A 21,329-nucleotide genomic window follows, 5' to 3' on the forward strand; every position below is an offset into this window, starting at 1 on the left:
ACTTCTCAAGTAAGCACACAGACACGTACAACAAAACTGAACAGTACTTACTCAACAAACAGAGCTGATGCTGGTTACAATGCATGGGGTCTGCTGTGCCCCACGTGGGCTGCTACTGACCAGCTCCAACCCAGAAAGCTCTGGTCTTCCTGCGGAGGCAGGTGTTGAGTCATCTGCAGGTCTGCAGAAAAGTCTCTCACAAGGGGTGTTTTAACATAATACTCATTGATTGGTGACGACTGATGGGAAAAAAGGAGCATTGTGCGTACCCACAACGGCCACGCCCCTGGAGCAGGCGAGAGACCAGGAAAGTGCCTAAGGGAGAAGGGAAAGAATAGGCAGTCCTAGAACACTGTGGAGCCCGTGGGTAGACTCCTGGGGATGTGGAAGGCTGTGTGCACCTGAAATGCTACAGGAGTGACAGCAAAGACAGAACAGATCCCTGCTCACCCAGGGCTCACTGTAAGCTGTACACACTTTGAAGGTCTGTTACATGCATACGAAGGTCTCTAACGGCAAGACATGTGTGCCTGATCACTTGAATTGTTCTAAGAGAATGGAACAGAAGTGGATGAAACTAAGCTATGCCCACCTCGTGGATCACTGGCTTGTGAGCTGAATGGTCTTGGGTGACAATAGAGCTATGAGCCATTTCCTGAAGGGCCACCCAAGACAGACAAATAGAGTAGAGAGTCTGACAGGACTTGATCCACTGGAGGAGGGATCCACCTGACCCACTTGATCCACTCTAGAAGTCTTTCCATGATAACTCCATGAACTGTATAAAAATGCAAAAAGATGGGACACTGCAAGTTGAGACCCACCCCACACAGATGTTGGAAAATGTCCACCATGCTACTGCGGAAGAGTGGAGGATACCTCATAATACTGTCATAAACAGTGAAGCTATGCTCACTTAGGGCTGACTTCTGGGAAGCCAGCCTTTAAAACGAAACCTAGAATTAAAAACAGAAAGGAAGCTCAGCAGAGAGACTTTAAGAGGGGCGCATGGTTTTCAGAGTCCACCTGCCGATGCAGGGGACACACACGGAACCCCTAATCCAGGACTATCCCACGTGACGAGGGGCATACTCAGCCCACGGGCCCCAGGTACTGAGCCTCGGCCCTAGACTCTGCAAGCGACAACAAATTAGCCACCACACTCAGAAGGATTCAAGGCTCAAGTAGAAGAAAGCTGAGCCAGCAACAAAGACCTAGTGTGTGTCTGCAAATAAAACAAAAAATCCTACCCGGAGGTGATAAGCACTGAGACACAGGGCAAACACTAATAAGGTTTTTAAAACTCTATGTGAAACACTTGCCTCTCAAATAATTCAAGGAACATTAGAAACAGAGCAGGACAGTTATATGCACCAAGAAAACATTTTATCGTAAAAGTTATTTTCCAGGAAATTTATCCATCTCACAACGTACAAAATCCTGGGGAAAAGGGATCTATGCCAAGTGGATTGAGGTTAATCAGTGTGGATTGACGAACTCTTAAATTTTGCAGAGAGTCAGGACAAAAGTTTACTCAAAGAGTAAATGTGTATGGAAACCACAGGAGAAATCGACAAACGTCAAAGATGGTTCTTTGAGAAGATAAATAAAATAGGCAAAGCATTAGCCAGACTCATCAACAACAGGGGGAGAAGAATCAAATCAACAGAATTAGTATGAAGACAGAGAAATCACAACAGCCAACACAGAGATACACAGGATCATAAGAGACTACTATCACCAACCATATGCCAATAAAATAGACAACTTGGAAGAAATGGACATATTCTCAGCAAAGTATAACTTTCCAAAACTGAACCAGAACGAGATAGAAAATCTTAACAGACCCCTTCCAAGCACGGAAATAAAAACTGTAATCAGAAATCTTCCAGCAAACAAAAGCCCAGGACCAGACGGCTTCATAGCTAAATTCTACCAAAACTGTAAACAAAAGCTGAAAGATATCCTACTCACACTTTTCCAGAAAATTGCAGAGGACGGGACTATTTCAAACTCATTCTATGAGACCACCAACACCCAAATACAAAACCAGACAAAGGAGACACAAAAAAAGGAAATTGCAGGCCAAGGATTCTTTAATATCTGCAAATGAGTCACTGTCTTAGACCACATTAGCAAATTGAAAAACAAAAATCATATGACTATCTCAGTTTGTAAAGAGAAAGGATTTGACAAAATTCAACATCCATTTAAGATAAAAACACTCCTGGAAAAAAAAAAAAAAAAAAAAAAAAAAAACACTCCTGAAAGGATTCATTGAAGAAACATATCTCAACATAATAAAAGCCATATATGATAAACCCACAACAAACAGTATCTTCAGTGGTGAAAAAATGACAGCATTTACGCTAAAGTCATGAACAAGATAAGGGTGCCCACTCTCAACACCAATATTTGGCATAGTTGTGGAAGTTTTAGCCACAGCAATCAGAGAAGAAAAAGAAAGAAAACGAATTCAGACTGGAAAAGAAGAAGTGAAATTCTCACTGTTTACAGATGACATGATCTTCTACATAGAAAACCCAAACACTCCACCAGAAAATTACTAGAGCGAATCAATGAATATAGTAAAGTTGGAGATACAAAATAACACTCAGAAATCCTTTGCATTCCTATCCACTACCAAGGAGAAAAGCCAAAGAGAACTGAAGGAAACAATTCCATTCACCCTTGCAATGAAAAGAATAAAACACTTAGGAATAAATATACCTAAACAAGCAAAAGACCTATATAGACAAAACTACAAAACACCAATGAAAGAAATCAAAGAGGACACAAATAGATGGAAACATATACCATGTTCATTGATTGGAAGAATCAATAGAGTGAAAATGAGTGTACTACCGAAACCCATCTATAGATTCAATGCAATCCCTTTCAAGCTACCAATGGTATTTTTCAGAGAACTAGAACAAATAATTTCACAATTTGTATGGAAATACAAAAAGCTTTGAACAGCCAAAGCAAAATTGAGAAAGAAGAATGGAACTAGAGAAATCAATCTGCCTGACTTCACACTATACTACAAGGCTACAGTCATCAAGGCCGTATGGTACTGGCACAAAGACAGAAACATAGAACAATGAAACAGAATGGAAAGCCCACAGGTAAACCCATGAACTTATGGACACAATATCTTTGCCAAAGGAGGCAAGAATATACAATGGAGAAATCAGAATCTCTTTAACAAGTGGTGCTGGGAATCTGGTCAACCACTTGTAAAAGAATGAAACTAGAACCCTTTCTACCACCATACACAAAAAATGAACTCAAAATGGATTAAAAGTTCGAACGTAAGATCAGAAACTATAAGACTACTCGAGGATAACATACCCAAAACGCTCTCTGACATAATTCACAGCAGGATCCTCTAGGACCCACTTCCCTGATGAATGGAAATAAAAGCAAAAATAAACAAACAGGACCTAATCAAACTTAAAAGTTTTGGTACAATGAAGGAACCACTACACAAGGTGAAAGACAGCTTTCAGAATGGCAGAAAATGATAGCAAATGAAGCAACTGACAGAGAGTTAATCTCAAAAATAGACAAGCAGCTCGCACAGCTCAATTCTAGAAAAATAAGTGACCCAATAAAAAAAGGGGGCCAAAGAAATAAACAGACATGCCTTCAAAAAGGACATAAAGATGTTTAACAAGCACATGAAAAGATGCTCAACCTCACTCATTATCAGAGAAGCGCAAATCAAAACCACAATGAGGAACCATCTCACGCCAGTCAGAATGGTGGCGATCAAAAAGCCTGCAAACAATAAATTCTGGAGAGGGAGTCGAGAAAAGGGAACCCTGACACTATTGGTGGCAATGCAAATTAGTACAGCCACTATGGAGAACACTGTGGATGGAGATTCCTTAGAAGCCTCGAAATAGAACTGCCATACGACCCAGGAATCCCATTGCTGGACATACACACCAAGGAAACCAGAGCTGAAATAGACATTTGTACCTCTCTGATCACTGCAGCACTGTTTACAACAGCCAGAAATGGAAGCCCCTTAGATGTCCATTGGGAGATAAATGCTTGCATGATACAGCTTGGATTGGGCTGGTGCAGTGAGATGACCCAGAGGGATGGGATGAGAATGGATGTGGGAGGGGGGTTCAGGATGGGGAACACATGTACATCCAGGGCTGATTTCATGTCAATGCATGGCAACCACTACAATATTGTAAGGTAAACACTAAATAAATAAATGAAACTAAAAAAAAAAAAAAAAAAAAAAAGAACAAGATGTCCATTGGGAGAAAAATGTTGAAAAAGCTGTGGCACATACACACACTGGAATATTACTCAGCTATTCAAAAGAGTGCATTCGAATCAGATGGAATGAGGTCGATGAAACTGGAGACTGTTATACAGAGTGAAGTAAGTCAGAAAGATAAACACCAATACAGTATACTAACACAAATATATGCAATTTAGAAACATGGTAACAATGATCTCATATGAGAGAGAGCAAAAGAAACACAAATGTAAACACAAGATCCTTGGACTCTGTGGGAGAAGGCGAGGGTGGGATGATTTGAGTGATTTGCATTGAAACATGCACGTGATCATATGTGAAACAGATCACCAGTCCAGCTTCGATGCATGAGAAAGACTGCTCAGGGCTGGTGTACTAGGATGACCCTGGGCGATGGGATGGGGAGGGAGGTGGGAAAGCGCTTCAGGATGGGGAACACATGTACACCCGAGGCTGATTCAAGTCAATGTATGGCAACAACCACAACAATATTGTAAAGTCACTAGCCTCCAATTAAAACAAATGAATCCATTTTCAAAAAATGAGTAAATGTCTCTTGCAATCAGACTTCGTCGGTCCATAGAATTCACAAAATAACAATGGAGATTGCTGCCACGACTTTCTCGAAGGGATCCTCACAATGCAGGGATCAAACCCAGATCTCCTGCATTGCAGGCAGAGTCTTTACCATCTGAGCCACCACGGAAGCCCTAAATAAGTTACACATGAATAAACACATCTGTCTCCTCACGTGCTCACCTCGTCTGTGTCTGTGTGTGAGTGTGTGACTCATAAGCACCTAAAAGCCATGCTCAAGATGCAAACAAGGATATGTGCAATGCTATTAAAAATAGACACCATGCTGCTCATTATATCTGTCTCTAAATCACAAGAGATCTTCAGGTAATGATAACTAAACAAGAAGACACACACACACACACAGACGATACTTCTGTCAATTGAAGCCTTGTGTTCCAAACGGAATATCTCTTTATGTTGAGAACTCTGCAGCCAGCATTGACTCCACTTTTATTTCATTTGGCTCCAAAATGCAGAAAAACGCACATCTTGGACTATCAGATACGCTTTAGGAAAAGTCAGCAGGAATATACAATACTCTGATAATATATAAATGGATGAGAAATTCTGCTTTCAAGAGCTTTTGAACTGTGAGTACCTTACATTTGGACAAAAACAGTTGAATGTTAGTCATATGACCCTCACAATCCAGTCATGAATAATACCGCCTCAAACACCCATGTTAAAAGGGGAGGGAGAAAAAGCCAAAACAACAGATGTGATTGTGGGGCAGGGAGAAGAATACACAGACAAATGGATGGTCGATATAGTTACATATGAAATTTAGTGGAAAACAATAATTTGTAGAGAAAAGTTTCCGTGAAATTAGAAATCCATATGCCAACAGAAAGAAGACCTTCATTTCATTCACTGCTCCATGGTTTACAACTAACACAGTGAGACTTGCAGACCTATATGTAGGGCTGAACACAAGAAAGACTCTAGCAGTAAAACACAGGCGGACACTCTGTGACCAAAGATCAGGAATTACTCGTTAGAGTATACACCCAGAAGGATCCTTGAGTGGGAAAAGTAACCAGGCCTCTATCCAAGTATTGACATCTCTGAGGGATAACCTGAAGGAAGCACAACAGAAGCCAGCGACGGGGGTGGGTGGTGGGGGAATATTGGCACATCTCTATCTGAAAAGACGGGCTTCCGTGGTGTCTCAGACAGTCAACAGTCTGCCTACAGCGCAGGGCTCCGTGACCTGGCTTCAACCCATGCCTCTGTAAGATGCCCTGGAGAAGGATGGGAATCCGCCCAAGTGTTCCTGCCCTGAAAAATCCACAGGCAGACGAGCCTGGAGGCCTACAGCCGATGGAGCTGCAAAAAGCCACACACCACTGAGCGATCCACATTATTTATAAGTCTGAAAATGGACTGATATGCAGAATATATAAAGCCTTCTAACTTCATACAAAAATTAAGAAATTATTCACTCAATAATCAACAAATGAATTGGAGAGACACCAAAGAAAATAGACAAGTGGCAACCCTATTTCTTCATTCATTCAGGAAATGGAAATTTCCTGGGTGCCATCACAATCTCGGTATAGTCTTTGTAAATAACTGGATGCCATCACACTCTCTCTATAGTCTCTGTAAATAACAAAACGGATGACACACACTCAGGGCAAGGATGAAGCAGGGGAAATTCTCATCTACTGCTGGAAGGACTTGAACGAACTATGCAAATCATGAAAAACTGGAAATGTTGCCCTTTACACCAACATGGATGGCAGGATTAGGTGAAGCGAATCAAGGTGAACAAAGACAAATGTTCTATGATATCACTTATATGGAAAATCTAAAATATAAAACAAACTAGTCAATATAACACAGAAAGCAGCAAATCCACAGATACAGAAAACAAACGACTGGTTAATAGTGTGATGGGGGGTAAGGGTTGGATAAGAGGAGGGAGTAAGAGGTACAAACTACTATGTATAAAATAACTGGGGTAAAGATATATGGTACAGCATAGGGAATAAAGCCTATATTTGACACCTATCAATGGAGTATATAAAAATTACAAGTCACTAAATTGCACATCACTAATTTCTATAATATTGTACGTCAATTATACTTCCATTTCAAAAAAAATAAAAATAGAAACCCGTCCGAGGGGTGCGGTGACAACAAATTCTTCGTAAAAAACCCACACATGAATCTTTTAATCCAGACAATATCATCTTTCATTTTAAAATATAAGCTCCAACTGCCCATTCATTGCTAAATAAATAACACGGGACTTGGGCTTTGAGTCTTGGACTTTGTCCCCATTCTGGAATCTGACAATAGAAAAGATTGTAAGAATCCGTGTCCTGGAAATACCTCAGATATCCTCGGATTTGTCATTTCATCTGAAGGCAAATGTCCAGGTCTACCTAAACGTTCCTTAAAATTAATCTCTCTATAAAATCCAAGGATTGCAAACAAAACCTCCCCTGCCAACCAGGATGTCAGAAGATGACGTCTGTGTAACCAAGGTCTTGGGACTAACCACTGTTTGACCATTATGTACTCCGCCAAGAGACCCATCCTATAAGAAGGGGGACCAATTCACAGCCTTTCCGACAGATAGGACGCCCTGAGCTTCTCTAGAAGGAGGACCACAAGACTCACAAGATGAAGGTCGTCGTCCTGATCCTGCTCCTTGGTCTGGTCTGTGCAGCCCAGGAAGCGCCAGCTGAGCTAGACCCCACGCAGGTATCGAAACTCAGCTGATCTGGTAGAAGGCCTTGGTTCTGTGTGTGTGAGAGACAGAGGGGAATAGCCTTGTTTATGTGGATGAGCAGACTGTATCTATCTATGCCACAGTCCACGTATCTACATGAACTAATACAACCCTCACTTTCTGCTCTGTGAATTTTTTCCCCTCAACTTATTTCACTGTGTTTGTGGGGTGGGGGGGTGAAAACTAACCATGCTATCCTTTAGGGATCGATGAACTGTCAAGGTCTTAAGGTTGCTGTTTCAGCTAGTTTAAGAAACCAAAACATTATCCTTTCTGCTCAAATATGAATGAGTATTTCATTTCACGTTATTCTGCAATGCAGGGCGTTGAACCCTACATTGTTAAATAAGATTGAATTTTCCTCTCTTCTGAGGTAAAGGCAGAGGCAATGATTGGGTTGGGTGTTGGTGAGAATCCAGTGAAAAGACTGAGGGATGTTTATGGAGACCTTCCTTCTTAGATTACAGCAGACTGGCACACCATTTTAATTGCCGCGACTAACAAGGAGAAGATTGAGGAAGGAGGCCCCCTGAGGAAATACGTCCGTGGGCTTGAATGTACTGACAACTGCTCATCAATAATTATTAAATTTTATATCAAGTAAGCACAGTCTCCCTAAACTGAAAACAGTGAGACAGCTGGCTTCTGACATGGGGTCCCGTCTCCAAAGTGCAGTGAACGGTGTGGGTCAAGGCTGGGAAGATGCGTGTGTGAACTCTATCCATGGATGGGTGTCCTCAAGCTCTGGGAAGCAGATGATGACAAAGGAAAATCTTGTCTGTTTGCTTTTCAGGTTTCATGGTGTATGCTTTATATCCGAATCAGTTGCACAGAAAAAGGGGGAAGTCTATCACACACGATGTGAGTATGTGAGCTCTGCTGATGAGTGCCTCTTCCCAAGAATGTTAGACGCTCTGCTGTGTCCGGCCCTTTGTGACCCCATGGACTCGAGCCCGTCAGGCTCCTCTGTCCATGGGATGCTGCAGGAAAGACAACTAGAATGGGTTGTCATTTCCTACTTCAGGGGATCCTCCTGACCTGGGTTCGAGCCCAACTGTCCTCCATCTCCAGCAATGCCAAGCAGATTCTTCATTGCCGAGCAACCTGAGAAGCCCCTTATTTAACTTTCAAGAGCAAATTTTCTTTAACAAAAAACTCCTTTAAACATGAAAAGTTCTTTTCGAGCATGTTGAAGAAGTAGAACCTGATTCATTTAAATATCGCAGGTAAGTATGAGAAGAGTTAAAATGACAGGAAACATTTCACACTAATTTCACTTAATTTGAAATCAAAAGGGACACTGGCTCAGACCTCAATCTCTATAGTTTCAAATTTAGAAAGAAATCTCAATAGCAATACTGTAATGTGAAGTAATGATAAGTACCTATTTGAATTCATGGGGAAAATAAGCAATGCAACATTCTAATCTTGGTCAGAGGCATGTTTTGTTTGGTTGCTTTGTTTGTTTTTTAATTTCATCTGTGGCCATTGGACACAGGACATAATTAGGAAACATTTCAGAGTATATACCTCTAACATCTGGCAATACCTTCATTTCCACCTCTCTGATTAGCTCTGTTCTAGAAGGCAACCTTGCTTTATCTATTAAGCCCTATTTTCACATGATTTCCTCAAACTTAAAGAATATCTTTGTAATCATGACTGTACTTATCAATTTGGTCAAAACACTCCTGAAACTTTGACAGTTAGCTCTTGTGAGCTCATATGAGTTGACTGAGTTCCAACACCTACTCTAGCTGTAAAAACCAACTTTGCTATTGTTCACAGCCTGTGTGGTCTAGAAGACTGGAAGTCTTTACTGTCTTAAGATGAGGGGTGTGTGGAGAAAGTTTTCCAAGTTCACTAGCTGTTTCAACAGGTTCTAACCACAGACCACTAGAAATGCCAGGGAAATAGAGACCACCATTGGAACGAAGACTGATGACAGCTTGTGAAGAACGTGACATGTACAAATGAAGAGAAATTGCATTGAGAATTGGATTTCTTTTTTCCTCACACAGATATGGGTGAAAATATTATGGAAGGGATTCCAATATCAGACAGCACATTAGCATTCTACCTTGAAAACTTTGATGGTGTGAAGACTACAAAACTGACCCAACTTCTCGGTAGGTTAATGAAGCTTACTCTGAGCAGATGAACATGTTCATATTATCGTTATTTCATTGAAGGAGAAGTACATGGCCAACTAATATATTATTAAGCAGACTACAATAGAATATAGCTCACATGGGAGAATTCAGACTTCATGTGCCATGATCCAGGGCTGCGGAAAAGCTGTCCACTAGAAAACTGAAGAAATGCATCCACTGGGGATTGTATCCGATGACTCTTTTAAAAATTAGATACACTCTCCCAGGAGGTGCACTGAAATATTCCAGGATGCTCCGTGGCTTTCTTGATAAATATCACATATTGGAGTTTCTGGGTTTGGACACCAAAGTGAAGCAAGGATGGAACTTTGAGTTCAGACACTCGTAGGTCCTGGCCATGGCTGATTCCTCTTGAATAGAAATGCTTCTGTTTTTTTTGCCATAATCATTAAATGAATCCCTGAAACCTGAGCCCAACCCTCTGTAATCATCCCTGGATTTCATGCAATCCTTCAGAAGCAGCCTGTTGGGTCATGTAAACTTTCTGACAACCAGCCAACCACAGGGTGCGTATTATACAACCCTTTACCCCTTCTGATATCATATCCTCAATGGGGGTCGATGGCTCTTCTGTCTGGTCTCCGAGGATGACAGAACCTGAGTGCTTCTCTGAGTCCCATGTGCGGTGAGATTAGTGTGCTTCATGAAAACCCCAAAAAATGTATCCCCCGTTCATTGCAACACTATGTTCAGTCACGTCATGTCTGACTCATCAGGGCTCCATGGACTTCAGGATGCAAAGCTCCTCTGCCCTCCAGTATCTTCCAGAGTTTCCTCAAACTCATGTTGACTCAGCCAGTGAGGGTCTCTACACATCTGAATAGACTAAGGTCCAGGAAAACCCCAGAGACGGAATTCTAGGATGCAGACAATGGGGACAGGAAGTTAGACTTGGGAGGATATCTGGGTCTCAGGACCCACCTTGACTTTCTCCAATGTACCATTCTAGCGTGCATCTGACTTGGGGATGCTTAGGCTCACAGGGGAATGGTCCGTCGTTCACTCAGTAGTCGAAAGAGATCGAATGAGATAAAATGTTAACTATGTGGACTCTAACCCCTGAACATCTGAAGACCTGATGTGAACACTCAGACAACACTGTAGAAAATTAACTGATGAGCAGGCTTTAGGTGAAGGAAGAGGGCAATGGTGTGGATGAGACTGACTGGACATTACACATGGGAGTTGGGGAGACTCTATAAGCTACCAAGGATTCTAACGCACACCACTTCTGCCCTCTTTGTCATTAAACGCAGCCATAGGAGACGGTGTCACTCAAGAAGACATTCAGCAGTATGAGGAACTGAACAAAGAAAGGGGGATTCCAAATGAAAATGTAGAAGTTCTCACTGGAAAAGGTAATGCCAAGAGGATAACAGGGATCCTAAATGAAACCAGAGCATGAGGATGCTCGATTCAAATTTCCTATTCAAATAGTAATCTTTTACAAAGGCTTCATGAAATAATCCTTTGAAACAGAGGCATGACAATGATGATTTTTCCACTTTTTCCTGCTCTTTCACAGGCGACTGTCCTCCATAAGAATTGAGGGCCTCTACTGGGTGAGTAGCATAATGACATATAGAACACTGAATTTTCTTTCTAAGGGAAGACGTTTTCTGGGGCAAAACACTTTAATCATGGCATGTATACACAAGGGACTATAGTACTCAACTAGGTAAGAGAATGAAAAAATGCCATCTGCAGTAACATGGGCAGATCTAGAGATGATCATGCCAAGGAAGAAAGTAAGAGAAAGGCAAGTTTGATATCACCTCCATGAGGAACGAAAAAATATGGCACAAATGAACTGTTTACAAAGTAGAAACAGGCTCAGTCCAAAACCTCTTGATGCTCCCTAAAGAAAACATGGGGAGAGGGATACACGAGGAGTTTGGGATTAAGACATACACTCCTGGCTTGTATATACATGCATGTCTAACTGAGGGCTTCATGGGGTCTCTGAAGTAACGAACCCGCATGCCAATGCAGGAAATCTGGGCCTGATTCCTGGGTCAGAAAGATCCCCGGGAACGGGAAATGGCAACCCACTCCAGTAATCTGGCCTGGGAAGTCCCATGGAGAGAGGAGTCTGGCAGGCTAAAGACCGTAGAAACAGAAAAGTGCTGGACAGGACAAGCACAGAAACAACAACAACAAAAACTGCATAAAGCATCATGTCGCCATACACTTGAAACATAACACTGAACATCAACTACATTTCAATGAAAACTAGTTTTAAAAAGGAATAGGAACACAAAACTCTTTATCATGCCGCATGATAATGGCTCGGGATTCCGTGTAAGGATTTAAATATCTAAAATTCACACTGGTCTAGACTCCACAGTGAGATGCTTTGAGGAGACTGTGTGAAGACCTGAGCTGTGAAATACGCTGCTCCGCGGTGAATACCAGTCCGGATGAAAGACCATACAGCCATACAACCATCATGATGAAAAATAACATTTATAGGAGAAGTAGGAAGAACAGGTTACACAGGAACCTTCTACACCAGGGAACTGTGGAGATGTAACTCAGCAACTCGCAACATACCAGCTGGTCCACAACTCCTCACAAATAGTTTCATTGGGTGGTGGTTCTATGCAACCTGCTCTGGGCATACACACAGAGGGGCTTCTGCAAAACGGGTCATGAAGGCAAATTTCTCCACTGCTTTCAACAGGAGAGTTGCTATTTCCTGTTTCATTCTCTGACAAGGCCTTGTTAATCCTAATCAGCGCAATTACCTTTTACTCCTTTTTTTTTTCCTTTTAGAGAAGTGAATTAAGAATGAAAACTTGCACCATCACAGCCCTAATGTGCCACAATCAGACATATGATGATAAAAGTCATTCTCCTTGAAATCCACATTTCTCCTCTCCCAGGAAGTCATGTGCCTGTTCACATGGCTTTCCAACTATGAATCTCCTCTGCCCTTGCTCATGTTACTGGATTCCTAAACTGATCAATAAAATGATTAATGCACACATGTCTAGTGAGCAAACATGCTATATTTGCAAATGCACTAAACACATAAACTCAAATATGCAGATAAACCACTGACAGTGAAGCAGGAGGTAACCCTGCCAAGGATGCTTGGTTTCAATCTTGAAAGCATCAAGAAGAGGAGATAGAATAAACCACAGATGGTAGTTCTACAGGGTTTATAAGGATCCTCCAGATGTCACGTGAGACATGGGATTGGTTGCTCAGACAACGTCAAATAGAATCTGAGCTGTCAGAAGCAGCAGCTGAAATCCACTCAACGATGTGGTGAAGCAACATCCATCTGCTGTGGGGGTTGCAGGGGGTGGTCATGATTTTGCAGAACAGAGGCATGCATGGGCTTCCAGGGGGTGCACCAGTAAAACATGAACCTGGAAAGGCAGGAGATGCTGGAGGTGCTGGTCGATCCCGGGATCGACATGATGCTCTGGAGAAGGAATCTGAACCCCTCCAGTCATCTTGCCTAGAGTGTCTCAAGGACACAGAAGCCCGGTGGGCTATACAGTCCATGAGCTGGCAAGGAGTTAGACACAACTTCTCAAGTAAGCACACAGACACGTACAACAAAACTGAACAGTACTTACTCAACAAACAGAGCTGATGGTGGTTACAATGCATGGGGTCTGCTGTGCCCCACGTGGGCTGCTACTGACCAGCTCCAACCCAGAAAGCTCTGGTCTTCCTGCGGAGGCAGGTGTTGAGTCATCTGCAGGTCTGCAGAAAAGTCTCTCACAAGGGGTGTTTTAACATAATACTCATTGATTGGTGACGACTGATGGGAAAAAAGGAGCATTGTGCGTACCCACAACGGCCACGCCCCTGGAGCAGGCGAGAGACCAGGAAAGTGCCTAAGGGAGAAGGGAAAGAATAGGCAGTCCTAGAACACTGTGGAGCCCGTGGGTAGACTCCTGGGGATGTGGAAGGCTGTGTGCACCTGAAATGCTACAGGAGTTACAGCAAAGACAGAACAGATCCCTGCTCACCCAGGGCTCACTGTAAGCTGTACACACTTTGAAGGTCTGTTACATGCATACGAAGGTCTCTAACGGCAAGACATGTGTGCCTGATCACTTGAATTGTTCTAAGAGAATGGAACAGAAGTGGATGAAACTAAGCTATGCCCACCTCGTGGATCACTGGCTTGTGAGCTGAGTGGTCTTGGGTGACAATAGAGCTATGAGCCATTTCCTGAAGGGCCACCCAAGACAGACAAATAGAGTAGAGAGTCTGACAGGACTTGATCCACTGGAGGAGGGATCCACCTGACCCACTTGATCCACTCTAGAAGTCTTTCCATGATAACTCCATGAACTGTATAAAAATGCAAAAAGATGGGACACTGCAAGTTGAGACCCACCCCACAAAGATGCTGGAAAATGTCCAGCATGCTACCACGGAAGAGTGAAGGATACCTCATAATACTGTCAGAAACAGAGAAGCTATGCTCACTTAGGGCTGACTCCTGGGAAGCCAGCCTTTAAAACGAAAACTAGAATTAAAAACAGAAAGGAAGCTCAGCAGAGAGACTTCTCGGGGGGCCCAGGTCTTCAGAGTCCACCTGCCGATGCAGGGGACACACACGGAACCCCTGATCCAGGATGATCCCACGTGCCAAGGGGAAACTCAGCCCATGGGCCCCAGGTACTGAGCCTCTGCCCTAGACTCTACAAGTGACAACAAATTAGCCACCACACTCAGAAGGTTTCAAAGCTCAAGTAGAAGAAAGCTGAGCCAGCAACAAAGACCTAGTGTGTGTCTGCAAATAAAACAAACAATCCTACCCGGAGGTGATAAGCACTGAGACACAGGGCAAACACTAATAAAGTTTTTAAGATTCTATGTGAAACACTTGCCTCTCAAATAATTCAAGGAACATTAGAAACAGAGCAGGACAGTTATATGCACCAAGAAAACATTTTATCGTAAAAGTTATTTTCCAGGAAATTTATCCATCTCACAACATACAAAATCCTGGGGAAAAGGGATCTACGCCAAGTGGATTGAGGTTAATCAATGTGGATTGACGAACTCTTAAATTTTGCAGGGAGTCAGGACAAAAGTTTACTCAAAGAGTAAATGTGTATGGAGACCACAGGAGAAATCAACAAACGTCAAAGATGGTTCTTTGAGAAGATAAATAAAATAGGCAAAGCATTAGCCAGACTCATCAACAACAGGGGGAGAAGAATCAAATCAACAGAATTAGTATGAAGACAGAGAAATCACAACAGCCAACACAGAGATACACAGGATCATAAGAGACTACTATCACCAACTATATGCCAATAAAATAGACAACTTGGAAGAAATGGACATATTCTCAGCAAAGTATAACTTTCCAAAACTGAACCAGAACGAGATAGAAAATTTTAACAGACCCCTCACAAGCACGGAAATAAAAACTGTAATCAGAATTCTTCCAGCAAACAAAAGCCCAGGACCAGACGGCTTCATAGCTGAATTCTACCAAAACTGTAAACAAAAGCTGAAAGATATCCTACTCACACTTTTCCAGAAAATTGCAGAGGACGGGACTATTTCAAACTCATTCTATGAGACCACCAACACCCAAATACAAAACCAGACAAAGGAGACACAAAAAAAGGAAATTGCAGGCCAAGGATTCTTTAATATCTGCAAATGAGTCACTGTCTTAGACCACATTAACAAATTGAAAAATAAAAACCATATGATTATCTCAGTTTGTAAAGAGAAAGCATTTGACAAAATTCAACATCCATTTAAGATAAAAACACTCCTGAAAAAAAAAAAAAAAAACACTCCTGAAAGGATTCATTGAAGAAACATATCTCAACATAATAAAAGCCATATATGATAAACCCACAACAAACATTATCCTCAGTGGCGAAAAAATGACTTTAAGCATTTACCCTAAAGTCAGGAAGAAGATAAGGGTGCCCACTCTCACCACCACTATTCGGCATAGTTGTGGAAGTTTTAGCCACAGCAATCAGAGAAGAAAAAGAAAGAAAAGGAATCCAGACTGGAAAAGAAGAAGTGAAATTCTCACTGTTTACAGATGACATGATCTTCTACATAGAAAACCCAAACACTCCACCAGAAAATTACTAGAGCGAATCAATGAATATAGTAAATTTGGAGATACAAAATAACAGTCAGAAATCACTTGCATTCCTATCCACTACCAAGGAGAAAAGAGGAGAACTGAAGGAAACAATTCCATTCACCCTTGCAATGAAAAGAATAAAACACTTAGCAATAAATATACCTAAACAAGCGAAAGACCTATATAGACAAAACTATAAAACACCAATGAAAGAAATCAAAGAGGACACAAATGGATGGAGACATATACCATGTTCATGGCTTGGAAGGATCAATAGAATGAAAATGAGTGTACTACCGAAACCAATCTATAGATTCAATGAAATCCCTATCAAGCTACCAATGGTATTTCTCAGAGAAATAAAACAAATAATTTCACAATTTGTATGGAAATACAAAAAAACCTCGAAGAGCCAAAGAAATCTTGAGAAAGAAGAATGGAACTAGAGAAATCAACGTGCCTGACTTCACACTATACTACAAGGCTACAGTCATCAAGGCCGTATGGTACTGGCACAAAGACAGAAACATAGAACAATGGAACAGAATGGAAAGCCCACAGGTAAACCCACGCACTTATGGACACAATATCTTTGCCAAAGGAGGCAAGAATATACAATGGAGAAATCAGAATCTCTTTGACAAGTGGTGCTGGGAATCTGGTCAACCACTTGTAAAAGAATGAAATTAGAACCCTTTCTAACACCATACACAAAAATGAACTCAAAATGGATTAAATGTCTAAACGTAAGATCAGAAACTATAAGACTCCTTGAGGAAAACAAACACAAAACGCTCTCTGACATAAACCACAGCAGGATCCTCTAGGACCCACTTCCCTGATGAATGGAAATAAAAGCAAAAATAAACAAACAGGACCTAATCAAACTTAAAAGTTTTGGTACAATGAAGGAAACTCTACGCAAGGGGAAAAGACAGCTTTCAGAATGGCAGAAAATGATAGCAAACAAAGCAACTGACAGAGTTAATCTCAAAAATATACAGGCAGCTCCCACAGCTCAATTTCAGAAAAATAAGTGACCCAATCAAAAATATGGGCCAAGAACTAAACAGACATTTCTACAAAAAAGACATAAAGATGTTTAACAAACACATGAAAAGATGCTCAACTTCACTCATTATGAGAGAAGCCCAAATCAAAACCACAATGAGGAACCATCTCACGCCGGTCAGAATGGTGGCGATCAAAAAGTCTGCAAACAATAAATTCTGGAGAGGGAGTCGAGAAAAGGGAACCCTGACGCTGTTGGTGGGGATGCAAATTAGTACAGCCACGATGGAGAACACTGTGGATGGAGATTCCTTAGAAACCTGGAAATAGAACTGACATACGACCCAGGAATCCCACTGCTGGACATACACACCAAGGAAACCACAGCTGAAAGAGACATATGTACCTCTATGATCACTGCAGCACTGTTTACAACAGCCAGAGATGGAAGCAACTTAGATGTCCATTGGGAGATAAATGCTTGCATGATACAGGTTGGTTTGGGCTGGTGCAGTGAGATGACCCAGAGGGATGGGATGGTGCCGGGACCAGCCGGCAAAGAGAACAAGTCCCGATCGCAACAGCACAGAAGCCTGAGGAAAGAACCGACAGTAAAGGATGGGGTCGAGAGGACTGAATGCTCTGAGGCATGTCAGTGATTTGACTGAGTAGAGCAGCTACTTTTATACTAGTACAAGCAGGAAAAATAGTACATAAAAATGCCATCTGGTTCTTGCCACATCAATACAATTCTTTATCATAAGTGATTGCAGAAGCTTACACTCTGTTTTTAATATTCCAAGATAAACTAGGCATCTGCGATTAATACTCCTTAAGATAAGTAAAAATAGGTCTGTTTATAGTAAAGATAAAAAAGACCATCTATTAACTTTCCAAGAGTCATAAAAACATGCTTGTATAAATTCCAGGAAACAGTGAACTAAGTGAAAGGTCACTACTATGTTTTTCTCAAGGAAGAACAAAGGAGACCTGGCAAATGTTTCACTACTTTATCGTGGCGTGGCGGGACAGGGAATGACCTCTTTCAAGATTTCCCAGGGACTTTTTGGGGCTTGAGCAGGGGAGCTCCCTGCAGGATGGGGATGGATGTGAGAGGGGGGTTCAGGATGGGAACACATGTACATCCAGGGCTGATTTCATGTCAACGCATGGCAACCACTACAATATTGTAAAGTAAAAACTGAATAAATAAATAAAACTTTTAAAAAAAACCAAAAAGATGTCCCTTGGGAGAAAAATGTAGAAAAAGCTGTGGCACATACACACACTGGAATATTACACAGCTATTCAAAAGAGTGCATTCGAATCAGATGGAATGAGGTGGATGAAACTGGACACTATTATACAGAGTGAAGTAAGTCAGAAAGATAAACACCAATACAGTATACTAACACAAATATATGGAATTTAGAAACATGGTAACGATGATCTCATATGAGAGAGAGCAAAAGAAACACAAATGTGAAGAACAGATCCTTGGGCTCTGTGGGAGAAGGCGAGGGTGGGATGAATTGAGTGAATTGCATTGAAACATGCACATGATCATATGTGAAACAGATCACCAGTCCAGCTTCGATGCATGAGAAAGGCTGCTCAGGGCTGGTGTACTGGGATGACCCTGGGCGATGGGATGGGGAGGGAGCTGGGAAAGCGCTTCAGGATGGGGAACACATGTACACCCGAGGCTGATTCAAGTCAATGTATGGCAACAACCACAACAATATTGTAAAGTCACTAGCCTCCAATTAAAACAAATGAATCCATTTTCAAAAAATGAGTAAATGTCTCTTGCAATCAGACTTCGCTGGTCCATAGAATTCACAAAAAATCAATGGAGATTGCTGCCATGTCTTTCTCGAAGGGATCCTCACAATGCAGGGATCAAACCCAGATCTCCTGCATTGCAGGCAGATTCTTTACCATCTGAGCCACCACGGAAGCCCTAAATATGATACACATGAATAAACACATCTGTCTCCTCACGTGCTCACCTCGTCTGTGTCTGTGTGTGAGTGTGTGACTCACAAGCACCTAAAAGCCATGCTCAAGATGCAAACAAGGATATGTGCAATGCTATTAACAATAGACACCATGCTGCTCATTATATCTGTCTCTAAATCACAAGAGATCTTCAGGTAATGATAACTAAACAAGAAGACACACACACACACACACACAGACGATACTTCTGTCAATTGAAGCCTTGTGTTCCAAACGAAATATCTGTTTATGTTGAGAACTCTGCAGCCAGCATTGACTTCACTTGTATTTGATTTGGCTCAAAAATGTAGAAAAACGGACATCTTGGACTATCAGATATGCTTTAGGAAAAGTCAGCAGGAATATACAGTACTCTGATAATACATAAGTGGATGAGAAATTCTGCTTTCAAGAGCTGTTGAACTGTGAGTACCTTACATTGGGACAAAAACGGTTGAATGTTAGTCATATGACCCTCACAATCCGGTCATGAATAATACTGCCTCAAACACCCATGTTAAAGGGGGAGGGAGGAAATGCCAAAAAACAGATGTGATTGTGGGGCAGGGAGAAGAATACACAGACAAATGATAGCTTGATATATTTACACACAAAATTTAGTGGAAAACAATAATGTGTAGAGAAAAGTTTCTGTGAAATTAGAAATCCATATGCCAACAAAAAGAAGAAACTCATTCCATTCACTGCTCCATGTTTTACAACTAACACAGTGAGACTTGCAAACCTATATGTAGGGCTGAATGCAAGAAAGACTCTGGCAGTAAAACACAGGCGGACACTCTGTGACCAAAGATCAGGAATTACTCATTAGAGTATACACCCAGAAGGATCCTTGAGTGGGAAAAGTAACCAGGCCTCTCTCCCAGTATTGACATCTTTGGGGGACAACCTGAAGGAAGCACAAGAGAAGCCAGCGACGGGGGTGGGTGGTGGGGGAATATTGGCACATCTCTATCTGAAAAGAGGGGCTTCCCTTGTGTCTCAGACAGTCAACAATCTGCCTGCAGCGCGGGACTCTGAGACCTGGCTTCAACCCCTGCACCTCTAAGATGCCCTGGAGAAGGATGGGAATCCGCCCAAGTGTTCCTGCCCAGAAAATTCCAGGGGCAGACGAGCCTGGAGGGCTACAGCCCATGGAGTTGCAAAAAGTCAGACACCATTGAGCAGTATACATACCTTTAGTCTGAAAATGGACTGATGTGCAGAATACATAAAAAGCCTTCCAACTTCATACAAAAATTAAGAAATTATTCACTCAAGAATGAACAACTGAATTGGAGAGACACCAAAGAAAACAGACAAGTGGCAACCATATTTCCTCATTCATTCAGGAAATGGAAATTTCCTGGACGCCGTCACACTCTCGGTATAGTCTCTGTAAATAACAAGGCGGCTGACACAGACTCCGGGCAAGAATGGAGCAGAGGAAATTGCCATCTGCTGCTGGCAGGACTTGAAGGAACGAGGCAAATCATGAAAAACTGGAAATGTCGCCCTTTACACCAACATGGATGGCAGCATTAGGTGAAGTGAATCAAGGTGGACAAAGACAAATGCTCTATGATATCGCTTATATGGAAAATCTAAGATATAAAACAAACTGCTCAATATAACACAGAAAGCAGCAAATCCACAGATACGGAAAACAAACGACTGGTTAATAGTGTGATGGGGGCTAGGGGTTGAATAAGAGGAGGGAGTAAGAGGTACAAACTATTATCTATAAAATAACTGAGGGAAAGATATATGGTACAGCATAGGGAATAAAGCCTATATTTGACACCTATCAATGGTGTACATAAAAATTACAAGTCACTTTATTGTACACACTAACGTCTATAATATTGAACATCAATTATACTTCCATTTCAAAAGAAATAAAGATAGAAACACGTCCGAGGGGTGCCGTGACAACAAATTCTTCGTAAAAAACCCACACATGAATCTTTTAATCCAGACAATACCATCTTACATTTTAGAATATAAGCTTCAACTGACCCTTCAGTGCTAAATAAATAACATGGGACTTAGGCTTTGAGTCTTGGACTATTGTTCCCATTCTGCAATCTGACAACAGAAAAGACTGCAAGTATCAGAGTCCTGGAAATACCTCAGATGTCCTCTGATTTCTCATTTCATCTGAAGGCAAATGTCCAGGTCTACCTAAACGTTCCTTAAAATTAATCTCTCTATAAAATCCAAGGGTTGCAAACAAAACCTCCCCTGCCAACCAGGATGTCAGAAGATGACGTCTGTGTAACCAAGGTCTTGGGACTAACCACTGTTTGACCATTATGTACTCCGCCAAGAGACCCATCCTATAAGAAGGGGGACCAATTCACAGCCTTTCCGACAGATAGGACGCCCTGAGCTTCTCTAGAAGGAGGACCACAAGACTCACAAGATGAAGGTCGTCGTCCTGAT

This window comes from Muntiacus reevesi, chromosome X (genome assembly GCF_963930625.1).
Source record: "Muntiacus reevesi chromosome X, mMunRee1.1, whole genome shotgun sequence".
Lineage (NCBI taxonomy): Eukaryota > Metazoa > Chordata > Mammalia > Artiodactyla > Cervidae > Muntiacus > Muntiacus reevesi.